Genomic DNA, 15,168 nt, shown 5'->3' on the forward strand with positions numbered 1-15,168 from the left:
AAGGACGAGCCTTTCATCATGATAGCATAAGCAAGATAGGTGTTTTATGTTCAAGATCCGAGTGACTCTAGATGGTCAGTTGTTCTACAAGGGAAAATAAGTGGTATCCCTAACAATATTGATGCTTCAACACTTGATGTTAACGAGATGCCTATGTTTTCCCCACAAATGCCTTCCACAAATGTTGAAAATGACGAGGAAGATGTACATGCAAATTTTAATGATCATGATGAAGGTTTATGGGAGAATACGGCTACATAACTGCGGTATATACACAAATAATGTTTAACATGTTGAAAAATTATATTTGGTTTATTTACAATTAATTGTCTTTATTTACAATTTCATACTTACATGTTGTTCTAATTAACTTGTGTTTCATTTTTATTTTAATTTTTGCAGGAGCCATGGCAACACCCCCGAGTTCCCCTCCACCTTTAGATGCTCCAAGCGCAACTACAAAAAAGAAGACTAGACAAACTACCCGGCTCAGAAGATTGACTAGCAAAAGCTTGGATCAGCCACGACCTACTGTCAATTTCAACCCTATTATTGGTAAAGGATCTAGCCACCATAAAGAAAAATTCCATAGTTACCTAGGGGTAGTAGCACAAGAAAAAATCCCTATTGTACATCCCAGTTGGAAAGTTGTCCCTGAATCTCTAAAAAATCTAATATGGGATGACATTTTGGTAAGTACACTTTAGTAACCATTTTAGTTTTATTTGTTTAATTAAGTTGCAAAGGTCGTTGTTGAGTAAGTGTTTGAATACAATTTATTATTGTAGGGTAAATTTGACATCCCTGAAGGATCCACTGCCAAAAAGAAGGTCATGTCGACGGTTGCCACGAGAAGGAGGCAATTTAAGTCCTCCCTTACCACTAAATATGAATATGTTGACAAAGACGGTGAAGATAACCATGATCCATCTACTAAGTATGGTCTAAATCTGAAAACTTGGGAACAATTTGCAAAGAGCCAACAAACCCCTAATTGGCAGGTTTGATGTAACTTGTTTTTACATAAAATTTGATTTAGGTAAGGTTTGTTAAACTCATTATTTAGTGGATACTGTTTTTACATCATGACAGGGAATACGAAAAAAAGCTCAGGATCATAGACCCTCCATCAAGCTGAGTTTATCGAAAATTCAGCTATGATCGTAGACCCTCCATCCCCGATTGCAAGAAATGTCAACTGGAAGATGGTCTGAACAAAGCGATATGGGTCGATGACATCTACAGCGGCACAAGAAATCTCTGACAAAATTGTGAGTTCATGCTGCTATGAGTTCATTTGAATTACAACTTTTGGAATAAAAACCATAACCTAAGAAGACCGTATAACTCGTTTTTGTTGTTGTCATAGAATGATTTATATGAACAAACGACATAGGACAGTTTTGTGCCAAATGGTCGTCAGGACATACTAAATATTGCGCTTGGCCGACCAGATCATCCTGGTCGTGTTCGTGTAGCTGGACATGGTGTCACCATCAGTCATTACTTTGGAGAGGCATCGTGTGGCTCCAACACTTCTTCGGCAACAATCACCCCAGATCAATTGGTTGAAATGATAGGAAATCTAAAGGAAGAGTGGAAGAGAGAGGTAGAAGAGGAAAATATACGGAGTATAGAGATAATGAAAAAAGAGTTGAAGGAGGCGATCAAAACACTCACCCCCAGTAGATGCGCCTGACCCTGGCGTATTGGCTACACGTGTAAGCACCAAAGGAAACTGTGTTGAAGCTGCTGGAAATGTTGTAGCTGAGGAGCCTTCTGCTATTGATGTCATTACTATGGGCTTGTACATAGCTGGTGAGGAGTGTACACAACTAGTGGCCTTGGGAAAGGTGTTTGATAGTGCCGCCACGATACACAATGTCCCTCACACAGATGATGTGATGAGGTCATTGTTGTAACTATTTACGATGGTGACGCAAGGGTCCCATTTCCCACGTCAGAGATTTTATATGTTAAGGAGGCCATTAACACATTCATTGGATGGCCGACACATCTTGTGAAACCTATCTCTAATGTAAGTAATATGATTTTCCCTCTACTTGTTTTCGTTGACATTGACATTGGTAATACCTCCTTGACAAAATAAATGTAATTGTTATTTTCTTTAACCATATAGGATTCAGACCATAATATGCCGAAACCGGTGGGACGTGTTGATGGGTGCAATGCAGGTGCTGTAGAGGATCCATTGGGAAATTTGATGAAGATATTGTATGACGTGTACCAGAAGCCAGTGGAACTCCCATTGGATGGGACAAAATTTGGGCTTCCAAATGAAAAAGCAAGATTTTTCATCACACATGCTGATGTAGCTGAAATAATAGCAGGTGACAAGTGTTTGAACATATCTATACTGTAGTTGTGGATAATGTAAGTCATTTCAATTACTAGGTTTCATTTTCATTACCTTATAATGAATATTGTTTCAATGTAATAGCTTAACAATAATCATTTGCTTGGGTTCGAAATAGGTTTATGGATGACTGCAGTAGAAGTAGAGGTCATGGTTCAGTGTATGGTTTCCTTGAGCCTTAGTCTATACACAATGCTAAGGATAGACTGTGAATGTATGAATACATGATTTTGATGATGCCAAAGAAGAATCAAACAAGGTTGTTTCAAAGGATAAGCATTGCTTCAAGATTAATACAAGGTTGCTTCAACAAACAAAGCCTTGCTTCAAGATTAACTCAAGATCAAGCCTTGCCTCAAAATAAAGTGTTTCCAAGACATCCAAGGCTCTGGTAATCAATTACCAGGCAGTGTAATCGATTACCAAAAGACAATTTTGAAAAATAGATGTTAAAAGGGTTTTGAATTTGAATTTTGAACCTGTAATCGATTACCAGATGTTTGTAATTGATTACCAGCAATGGAATGTAGAAGCAAAGCTTCATGGTGAATCAAAGGTGATTCAAAGGTGTTTTGATGATAACAATGATGATAACAAAAGATGATGACAAAGGTGATGACAAAAAGCTCAAAGATCAATCAAAGAACAACTCAAGTGAATCAAGATCAATTCAAGAGTTCAAGATAGAATCAAGAAGAATTCACGACTCAAGAAGAAAGTTAAGAGTCAAGAATCAAGATTCAAGGTTCAAGATCTCAAGAATCAAGATCAAGATTCAAGACTCAAGATTCAAGAATCAAGAGAAGGCTTAATCAAGATAAGTATGAAAAGTCTTTCTCAAAAATTGAGTAGCACATGATTTTTCTCAAAACATGTTTACCAAAGAGTTTTTACTCTCTGGTAATTGATTACCAGATTGCTGTAATCGATTACCAGTAGCAAAATTGTTTTGAAAAAGTTTTCAAATTGAATTTACAATGTTCCAATTAATTTCAAAAAGTTGTAATCGATTACAATGTTTTGGTAATCGATTACCAGTGCCTTTGAACGTTGAAATTCAAATTCAAACATCTGTTTTGCATTTAAAGCAAGGATTTGTTTTGCATTTCAAGAAATCTTATATACTTTTCCAATCAATCTATTACAATTCTTTACAAGCCTTGAATCTCTTTGAACTTCTTCTTCTTCTTCTTCTTTGTGCCAAAAGCTTTCCAAAGTTTTTCTAGTTTTCTAAACCTTGAAAACTTGTGTTGTTCATCTTTTCATTCCCTTCTGCCTTTGCCAAAAAGAATTCGCCAAGGAATAACCGCCTGAATTCTTTTTGTGTCTCTCTTCTCCCTTTTCCAAAAGAACAAAGGACTAACCGCCTGAATTCTTTTGTGTCTCCCTTCTCCCTTGTCAAAAAATTCAAAATGACACAGTCTAAGAATTCTTTTGATTCTTCCCTTTTCCTAATACAAAAGTGTTCAAAGGACTAACCGCCTGAGAATTCTTTCGTATCCCCATTCATAAAGTATCAAAGGTTTAACCGCCTGAGATCTTTGTCTTAACACATTGGAGGGTACATCCTTTGTGGTACAAGTAGAGGGTACATCTACTTGGGTTGTTGACTGAGAACAAGAGAGGGTACATCTCTTGTGGATCAGTTCTAGTGGAGGGTACATCCACTAGGTTCAAAGAGAACAAGGGAGGGTACATCCCTTGTGGATATTTGCTTGTAAAAGGATTTTTACAAGGTTGAAAGAAATCTCAAGGACCGCAGGTCGCTTAGGGACTGGATGTAGGCACGGGTTGTTGCCGAACCAGTATAAAAACTCTTGTGTGTTTGTCTCCTTCTTCCCTACTCTTTTACGTTCCGCTGTGCATTTAATTTCCGCTTTTACTTTTGGTTAAGTTTCTCTTCTACTCCTTATTCTCTTACCAACATAGTAAAAGCCTTAGAAGAGTAAATTTTTAATTAGTAAAGGTCTAGTAATAATTAATTCAACCCCCCCTTCTTAATTATTCTGAGACCACTCGATCCAACACGGAACTCTTGAAATTCAAATTCAAAAGTCTTGACCCTTCAAAATATAACTGTGTAATCGATTACCAAAAACCTGTAATAGATTACTAGTGAAAAATTCAAAAAAAGCTTTTTGAAAAGACACATCTCATCAAACCATTTTGAAAAAGCACAAAGGGCCTATATATATGTGTGACTGATTTCAAAAAGCAAGAGAGAGATATTCGAAGAGAACTTTATTGTCAAATACTCTCTCAACAACTCTTGGGCAAACACTTGCAAATCTATTGAGAGTTAATCCAGGAACTTCAAATTGTATTATCCACTCTAAAGGAGAGTAATCTTTCTATTCTTCTCAGAAAGTCAATTGTAATCAAGAGATTGATTATCTCTTGAATTGTGAGTTTCCTGAACACAAGGGAAAGGGATTCCTTGGGTATTCAGAAGTTGTAAAAAGGATTTTTACAAAGATAGTGGAAAATCTCAAGTGGGTTGCTTGAGGACTGGACGTAGGCACAGGAAGTGGCCGAACCAGAATAAATCGAGTTTGCATTTCTTTCTTCCCTTATCTCATTTATGTTATTGCAATCAATTTTGTCTTGCAGGTTTAAAGAACATTATTAAATTGATTGATGCTTCTTCTTCCGCATTTTGAGCCTATCATTTAGAAGGGGGTTAAAAGTTTGTTAGTGGGAAATTTTGAAACTTAATTCACCCCTTCTTAAGTTATTGAGGCAACTTGTCCAGCATAGACGTCAACAATGTCAACATTACATTGAAACATGGGTCAAGGAGTCGCAACGACAACTGTACTTAGGAGCTTACTTGAATCAGTAAGTTCAAGTTTTGTAAATGCCTTCTAAAAATATTTGGTTTATGAAGTAGCTAATTATAATTGTCGACTTTGGGGCACATTGGCAACTAGTTGTTCTATGTCCAAGGGAAAACATTGTTGTTTGGTTTTGTTCTTTTCGGAAGAAGCCTGATATTAACATAAAAGCTGCAATTAACAGGTTCTCCTCAAATTTATAATTGATTTATTGTGTAATTGTTGTTCAGACTATGACAAGGTTTGTCATGATATATATGTTTTTTTTGTAATTTTTGTAACCAGTACTTTCGAAGGTATGTCTGATCAAGTTGCACCTCAGTGGATTGAACCAAAGGTTAGTAATTATTTAATCAATAGGTGTTTGCAATGAAGACATTTGTAACTTTCTATGGGTTGAATGTTAAATATATTTTCATTGTAAAATTTAGAGTCATGTTCAAATCGGAGGCTATGAGTGTGGATATTATGTCATGCATTGGATGTGGTGCATAGTTATTGGCGGTTTGAAGGATGAATGGAACACGGTATATTTACTAACATAAATTTCAATTGTTAGTTTGGTTAATATTTGTTCAATTATGTTTGCGGTCGTTACTAATAATGTCATGGGTTGTTAATTTTGTAGTGGTTTTCTAATGAAATAGCATTAGACGTGGTGGCCATCACTACACTTTGCAAGAAATGGGTAGCATACTTTTTAGCTATTGAAAAAATGGGATGTTAAATATGATTTAGATTATATAGGATGAAATTTTTTCGTTGATGACACACTTTATTGTGAACATTATAAACAACTTTGGTCAATAATTGACATTTGTTTAACCTCACATTAGATTCATGGATTGAGACTGTCATTTGTAATTGCTGCATTCATGGACTTTAAGGTGTAATGTACCAAATATCGATAGGTGAGGAAAAGGGTCTATTATCAGGCAGGGTTTTTGTTGATAGTGTGAAGCCTCTGTAAACATCAGTTCTTAAATGAGGTGGCTATGTTATGAGTCTTACATTGACTAGAATAAGAAGCTTAATGTGCTAGTCATAACAGTTTTTGTTTTTCTTTTAATTTGATTCTCTGTGTGAGTTATCTAATTTCAAAATTCAAAGAAGGATTTGATGTTGTGCTTGTAGCAGCTGTCTGCATTTGCATTAGTTTCTCCTTTTGTGGGATTTCACTTCCTCAGTGTACAGTGTGTCTGCATGTAGGGCAATTATCCAAATGACATAAGCTGACAATTTTGAACAATAACTTTCTTCAGCTCTATCTCCATGTATGTCTTCATGTCTACATGAGGTTCTTATTCACAAGCACAATTTGTTGAAAATAGCAGTAATGCTTCAAAACTGATTTTGACTTGCTCAATTTTTCTGCTTATGTTCTAAATACCACACTTGTTTGTCTTTGTTGTTTGTCATTGTTTCATTGCTTTTCTGTTTTTGAAATTGAGGTAAAATGAACATGAGTTGGATGGAAATTCAGCTGCTGCTTATGAGTGCTACTAAAAAGTAGTTGATATTTCACCTCAAATTGCATGTGAACTAATTCAGGTAAAAAGGAGTTCAATATATCAGAGTTGGTCTGGTTGTTGTCTGTGTGTGTATGTGTGTATCTCATATGTATTTCATTTGAATATATTCGATACAATAATTACATTACATCCCCAACTAAATACTTAACCTTGTTTTTTCTTGGAAGGTATTGAAGTAGGAGAACCTGCAGTATATTGTTGCTCCTTACGAGGCAGATGCCCAAATGACATTCTTGGCAATTAGTGAACAAGTTGATGCAATTATAATAGAAGACTCTGATCTTATACCATTTGGTTGCCCAAGAGTAAGTTTACCAAGTGCCTTAAGCTATAGATTTTTTGTTATCTTTCTATACTAATGTATATTTATTCCTACTTTGATGTACTCACTGGTTTTTGGCTGGCCTGGTTCTTCGTTGAAAATTTAGATTATCTTTAGAATGGACAAGTTTGGTCAAGGTGTTCAGTTTCAGTATTCCATGCTACAAATGAATAAGGAGCTTAGTTTTGAAGGGTTCAACAGGCAAATGCTTCTTCAAATGTGTATTTTGAGTGGTTGTGATTATCTGCAATCCTTGCCAGGTATGGGTCTCAAAAGGGCCCATGCAAGCATTAAAAGAATTAGAAGTTATGACAAGGTAAGTGCAGTTGATACACTTAACAAACATGATTGTTCAGTACCATAAAAACTAACAAGCATGTTTATTTAACTATCATTGTTCATTTTCCTTATTTAAACTCACTAAAGCAGCTAGGTCTACATCTATACACATAACAAAAATGATTTAAAGTGCTTTTTTTTTTAACTATCTATATCTTTTAAATCTTGTATGTAAATCTTTCTATATGAAATTTTTGTATTTCTGATACAAATGGAAATGTATCAAGTTCTTAAGCACCTGAGATATAGTGGAGTTTTTGTGCCTCCCTTTTATGAAGAGTCATTCAAGAAGTGTGTGTTTGTTAAAGTGAAAGAATAAATTTATAGTAACTGAAATATCTCTATTTTTCTTGCATGTGTTGGTCAAAATAACTTGACTTATTTCATTTGTTCATTTTTGGATTAAGGACAATTTGCACGATTGTGAAAAAAAAACAATTTTGAAAATGATAGGAATATGATTGACAACAACTGAAAAGAATGTTCTTACTGCTCTATAACCGTTGCCATTGGTTTGCATAAATGTGCATGGTACAAGGTTTTCTTGGGAGTTAGAATCACCTTCACACATGTTTTGAGCAAATATGAATAGATTGTCACCTCTTTCTTTTTAATAAATGTTAAAAGCATTTAAGAAGTATACATGGATGTATTCTCCTTCAATTAAACCCTTGTTTAAAGGGTACTGTTGGTTAAAAGTCCATTTTTTTTAAATGGAAGGGAGAGAATCTTGCAACCAGATGAGCAATTGTGGAAACTAGTCAATTCAAAACGCATTCTGAAAGTGCAAAGAAAAAGATTGATTTGCCTGTGCAGAAAAATCTCTTAACTAGGTACTTTTGTATCCTACAAAGCATTCTTCTTGAATTGATTTTGATATGTTTAGCATGTTTAAAGGGGAGGAATGCAGGGCAGCATTCTATGGTTCACTGGGATACTGCCTGATGCTATTGATGCTTTACTTACCAATTTTCTAAAAATTTACATTCAAGATTATATAACATTTAAAACAGTCAAGTTGAGGCAATGAATTTTGGTGGCATTTAAGCTCAATGTTTCTTTACAACATACCACTTGTAGCTAGTGGATTTTTTTCTATTCTTCTTTAGAGTAACTTTTCCTTAGCCATGAAAGGTTTTGCTTCTCTTGAAGCAAAAATGAAATTCAGAGCTCCTTGGGTGTCACCTACTGCTATTAATGAAACAAAGAACTCTACTGCATCGGTTATTGACTCTGATAATTGGGGCAGTGTCCCTCCTCTTAATAGCCATGTAAGTTGCCTTAATATAGAACTATAACAATGAAAACTATACTTATTGTTGGTAGTGAGAATTAGATATATTTTTAACATATTCTCCCTTTCTTTCTTTAGATTGGATATAGTTGTGCCACAAGCATTTCTAAATTTACAAAGTCTCCATGTCATGGTAAGATATAAATCTGATGGTTTGCTTTGGATGGGAAAATGTAATCCCTTATGCCTTTACATGTGTTAGTTATTCATTTCATTGTTTGAATGATTTGTCTATGGTGGGTGAAGAGAAGAAAATCCTTGAACATACAGTACTACAACAGCCCAGGCAGCCAATTCATAAACTGTGTTTGTGGTTGCATGGGCACACAAATGTCAAAGACACAGCTAAAGGAAAAACTAGGGAGGAGGAAACAACAAAGGTAATTGTAAGGAGTGCTTATTTTCAGCACAAGCAAGTGGAAAAGAATGTTTATGACAGAAAACAAGATTGTATGTCATTTGGAATTGCTTATTTCATAGGACAAATGGAAAAGGCACAGTCTAGGGAAAAGCTCCATCAAAGGTGTAAATACGTAGTATTTGCTGTGTATATTTCATTTGGACCATATTTTTTGTTGAATGTGTGTCAAATTCGAATGCTTACACAAATATTTGCCAGTAGACCTACATAAGCTAGACATACTGAAAATACTATTGCATATAGAGGTCACATATACTACTACTTCTGGGGAAACTAAAAGAAGCCTTCTTTTAACCTCTAGATGATAAGCTTTCACTTAAATTTTTATATGATTACTGAAAAGTTGAAACCATACCTACCTCCTCTCCCCGGTTGAGGAGTTTAGCTCACCACTTATTGGGCCTGATTCTGGACATTTGATTTAAAATAGATCATAATTCTATAAAAAGTTGATATTGATAGTTTACATTTAGATATGAATGTTATTTGTTAACCATAGGGGGCTTTTAATTTTTGTAACTCTTGGTTTTTTATATTTGACGTAATGTTGTTTGCTTAGAATACACTTCTGCATTATAAAATAATCATTTCACTTTTACTGTGGTGCCTGTAGGTGGGGATTATCTCGTCCATCTCGTTATGTCCCTGAAATCCTGGCAGCTTTCTTCTGGACAGTCCCAGCTCTCTTCAATCATGTAAGGGTCCCTTTCTCTTTGTACAAGTTGAAGTTTGGAGAAGAATGTTAAGCTGGATTTTTTTTTACTTGCAGTTTTTGCCTTACTTCTATGTGATATTTCTTACCATCATTCTCTTTGATCGAGCAAAACAAGATGATGATTGATGCAAATCCAAGTAAGCATTCAGTTCCATGATTCTATCTGTTGATGTTACCTCTTGTGCATTTTTCTTTTCTGCATACCCTCTTAAGCCTTGTCTATGTTTATAAAAGGTTTGCTTTGTCTTATAAATTTTTGGTTGGATACATAGGCATCATTTTTATTAACACTGGGAGAAGAGAGACACTTGGTGCCTCTAAATTTTTTAAATAATAGATGAAAAAACAAAAAACAAAAGTTAAATACAGTTAATAAAAAAGTGACAAAAAAACTAATGATATAGGAGTGGGAAGTTACTATAGGTTAGAAGAAAAATTTGAAAGTTTAAGAAGTAGTTTAAGGGTAAAACATTCCAATGAAATGTGGACACCAAATAAGGGATATTTCCTTTATCATTAGTATACATATAGATTATTAAATAAACAACATACCAGTAGCCCAGTAGAATTAAATTGTTTTTGAAGTATGCAAATCACAATATAAAACAATAGAATTTTGAGCACGTCTCAACTTCAAGTGGTAGTGCTGCTAAAAGAAACAGAAATTTACAAAAAAGGATATTGCCACAATTATAAAAAAATTAAAAGAATGGCTCTTTTTATTTATCATGATTCATGGAATCGAGTGAAGTTTACATTACAGAAGGTTTGGGAATTGGAATATTCTGTTTGTGGGTCAGCACCATTGCAACATGGAAGTTGAAAATTTTCATTGCATAGAGGTATGACATGTACTGGAAACTATGTTGTGACAAGGTACCTTACAGAATCAAGGGAAACAAGTGTCATTTTCTTTTGTTCAAATAAAGACTAGGTTTGTTTTGTTTTTATTGATTGTTATTTTTCTCAGCTACTTATTCCTTCCAAAGGTTTCTTGTTTCTTGCAATCTGGAAATCAAGTACAGTATCTACAGATTTATGAAAATTCGATTGGTTGGTTGTTTGTAATAATTATTTATTAGTTGACACATAATTTGTGCTAAGATCAAAATGACTTTTGTTGCTTTACTCTTTTACCTTCACTTAAGCAAAGCTTATGAAGTGATTCACATACAATTTTGGCTCCATTGCAGATACATTATCTTTGGAAGGTGTCTTGTGACAGTGCATAGGGTTGATGAAGTTCTGGTGGATCTGATTGGACTAGTTGTCATTTTCAAATATTTTCAGTCAAGGCGCATCACTAAAAGTGGAAGAGGTCTTCATTACTTGACGTTTGATTTCATCCTACTAAAATGGGTATTCGGTGCTCAAAACTCATCCCTGCTGTGTCGATTCACAACTTAAGGCATCTATTATTGAAACTCCAGATGCTGGTGGGTAAAGTCATATTCAAAACTATTGTATAGTTCCAGGTAATTATAAGGAAATATGATATATGTTTATGTTACCTTATGTTCCAGAAATTGAGGATAGTAATGAGGTCAGTAACTGGCCTACATTCCGTGAATATACACTTGAGCAACTCAAGAATGCTACATCTGGTTTTGTTGTCGAGAACATTGTATCTGAACATGGACAGAAGGATCCAACTGTAGTTTATAAAGGAAAGCTGGAGAATCAAATGAGGATTGATGTTAAGAGGTTTAATAAGAATGCTTGGCCACATGCTCTACAGTTTTTGGTAAATTCACCTGCCTCTATTGGTTACTTACCTTGCTCTTAACTCTCAATTCTCGTGTTCATGACCTTGCATTGCTCAAATGCATTATTTATGTACTTTGTATTACTCAAACACATGGTATAGATGTAGACCGTCTGTGGTAGATAACATGCTGGTAAATTTTTTTCCAGTGAACCATCTGTGGTAAATTTTATGTTGTATCCAATTTTTTATATGGTAATAGACTATCCTATATACTCTTCCCATGTTGTCTGGTCAATTTATAGTATTTGTAACATGCAAGTATGCCTAAAGCTTAAAATTGTATCTGTACATACTTTCTTTCAATGGGCTGCTAATAATTTGAGATTTTTAGGTTTCATTGTTTCTGTGAAGCTAATGGTGTGCATTGGGTTGTGTTGATACACCTTCGACTTTTTCTTTCCACTTTCAATCATTGAAAACAATTTTTTTCATAACTACAGGAGGAAGCAAGAATAGTTGGTCAGCTTTGTAACCAAAGGTTGGCAAATTCACCTACCACAAGCAAGATCAGTTGCTTCTGGCGGAATATATGCCCAATGAAACACTTGTAAAGCACCTTTTTCATTGTAATAGCTCCTTTGATGCATTTTTTTATTCCTTTAAGTGTTGCACATCTGATGACTATGTCTTAAATTTATGGTTTATGGTTTTGTTGCTTTTTGGTTTGTTGTGGGGTTAATATTGTGGTTTGTTAGCTCAACTTACTTGATTAGTACATAAGCTGCCAAATTTCTAATGTTTTCCTTCTGGAATTTTCATGACGTTGTCCTTTTTTTATATGTTGATTATCATTTGGGCTTGGATAATCTTAGGACATTAGAGAGGATGCTAGTACAACATATTATGATTATTATCACATGACTAACTTTTAATTAATAATTTATTTTTTCTCTTTTTCTTTAGAAATTGCTTTTAATTAGATTGGAAGTATTCTTTTCTCTCAAAGAGAAGTAATAAACTGTAAACATAGAAGTAATATAGAGGGCAATTGCTTTTATAAGATTTGGTTCACTATAACTTGTTGGAATATTGTTATATAAAACATTATTTTGAGGGTAAAATTACCAAGAAGGCACCTATAAAACAATTATCTATCTCTATAAGGACTTATATGTGAATATGCTGCATTGGGAAGTGTTCACTTTCCAAATTTAATTTTGGATGGTGGAAGCAATGTTTTCTTAATAGTACTAATTTTGAAATGTAGAATTAGTCTTTACATTGTTACCCAAACATTATAACATAAATCTTTTACTAATTTTATGTGCATATATCTAGATTTCAGGAAGTTTGCTCCCTGTCTCTTCTAATATCCTATTTTGTTTGTTGTATTGTTATGATTGTGCAATTGGAGTGATACTTTATATGCCGAACACTAGAGTTTTTATGGTGTGAAATAATGTAGCCATGTGTCTAAATCAGGGGAAACACAACCCATGAAATATTCAATGCGACTAAGAGTTGTTCAACATGTTGCACAACCTCTACAGTACTGAACAAGCAAAGGGTGTGTACACAACCAGACATAACACATGCAGTTGGTGTTGTTAGTAGATTTTTGGCTAAACCAGGAAAAGAGCACTGAAATGCTGTGAAGTGGATTTTAAAATATCTTAGAGCAACTTCCAAAGTCAGCTTCTTGTGATGGCCGTGTAGAATAAAGTAAGATAGACTTAATTTAAAGATCATATGTTTTTCATTCGTACGATTATGAATGAGGTGTACATACAAATTATTTAACATATATGTTACTCGAGTTTGTATACTCTTTTCAGATGTCAACAATAAAAATTGCATAGCAGAAGTTTTCTCAATTAATACGATTTTAGGTGTTTCACAACTTATATGATTCATGCATAACGAAATGCATTGTATGTTTAACATACATTATTTGTCCAACATTTAACCTTAAACGTACTTGAATTTTGATGATGGATATGAATAATTGTAAAATACCTGGAAAACCAAAAAAAAAAAAAATCTTCTACGACGGTTACGTAAAAAATTGTCTGACGATTGTGATTGTAAACCGTCTTAGAAGGTGAAACATTCTAAGATAGTTATTTGCATAACCGTCATAGAATGCTTCAAATTCTAAGATGAGTATAGTCAAAACTCGTCTTAGTATGTATGACATTCTAAGACGGTTATGTCAAAAACCATCTTAGAATGTCATGAGCAAACCCATCTTAGAAGGTTAAGCATTCTATGATGGTTTTTTGTGTATAACCGTGTTAGTAAGTATAGGATTCTAAGACGATTATGACACAAAATCATCATAGAATGTCATACATACTAAGATGGATTTTGATGAAAAGTCGTCTTAGTTTGTATGACACTCTAAGACAGTTTTGTGTCATAACCGTCTTAGAATCATTGAATTTCTAAGATGGTTACGAAACCGTCGTCGTAAAATCTTCAAAAATTTACGACGGATGCTCTGACGATGACTCATAACCGTCTTAAAAAGTCAAAAATAACTGACTTAGAAAAGTGCTTTTCTAGTAGTGTTAAATCAGGGTAAAAGGTCCATAAGCAAAAATAACTTTTATATATATATATATATATATATATATATATATATATATATATATATATATATATATATATATATATATATATATATACCTCTAGCTTTCCAAAAGATGATGCAACATTGACAATTTTTGGCAAGGCCGAAAGCTGGAGAAGGGAATAAGTGTTTTGGCCAATTCCTTGGTTCCAAAGTAGTTTGTTTTAAGACATGCTTAAGGTTGTTCACAGGCTTTAGTTGCTATTTTACTTCAAGCAACTCCACTAGCATTTTCCTGCAACCAAAATCAAGAGACTTAATTATTAATTTCTTATGAATGAGTAGTTGATAAGAAAAGCTTAATTTTTGATGGCATAACACAAAAAGTTGAAGTTATTTGCAATATATGTCAATCTTTCTTTATAGATGTGACAAATAATTAGTCAAAATAATGACATAATTGTGCTTGCTTGCTACATATGCAACATCAATAAATCAGTAAAAAAAATTATTAGTGCCAAGAAAGAAAAAAGCACCCAAAGTGAATTTGTCTTCAAATAAGTATTCACATTCATTCCTAGAAATGCAATTCTATTTTCTTTTTCTACTTGTCTTTGTTCTTTGATTTGATTAACAATATTCAAAAAACACACACCAACCAAAGTGAATTGCCACATACCTAACTTATACCTAACTTGTAATTTGTTAATCATGTAAGTAAAATTTCTACAAAATTGTCAAATTACAATATAACATAATTTCTTTCAAGTAATTTAAATTTTAAGATGATTTAAGAAAATTGTCTATCCTATGAGTTATTTCAAATTAAGATTTCCTTGATACTATGTGAAAAATGTTCATTTCAGTTAGTTATATTTCATTCATATTTTCTATATTAAATAAAATAAAATATTCAATAAATTAGTTAAGTCAAAATAAAGAAAGATAGATAAAATATTTATATTAAAAATTATTATAAAAATTAATAAAAAAATATAATTTGATCATAATAATTTAAATGTTAAATGTGATTTTAGTTAAATTATCCATCTCC

General features: G+C 33.6%; 1 pseudogene; it reads left to right on the plus strand.

The window, feature by feature from the left end:
* Positions 1-5,509: 5,509 nt before the first annotated feature.
* The window catches only part of LOC102663034 (uncharacterized), a 29,325-nt pseudogene continuing 19,666 nt past the window's right edge, over positions 5,510-15,168 (plus strand).

Source organism: Glycine max, chromosome 6 (genome assembly GCF_000004515.6).
Source record: "Glycine max cultivar Williams 82 chromosome 6, Glycine_max_v4.0, whole genome shotgun sequence".
Taxonomy (NCBI): Eukaryota; Viridiplantae; Streptophyta; class Magnoliopsida; order Fabales; family Fabaceae; genus Glycine; species Glycine max.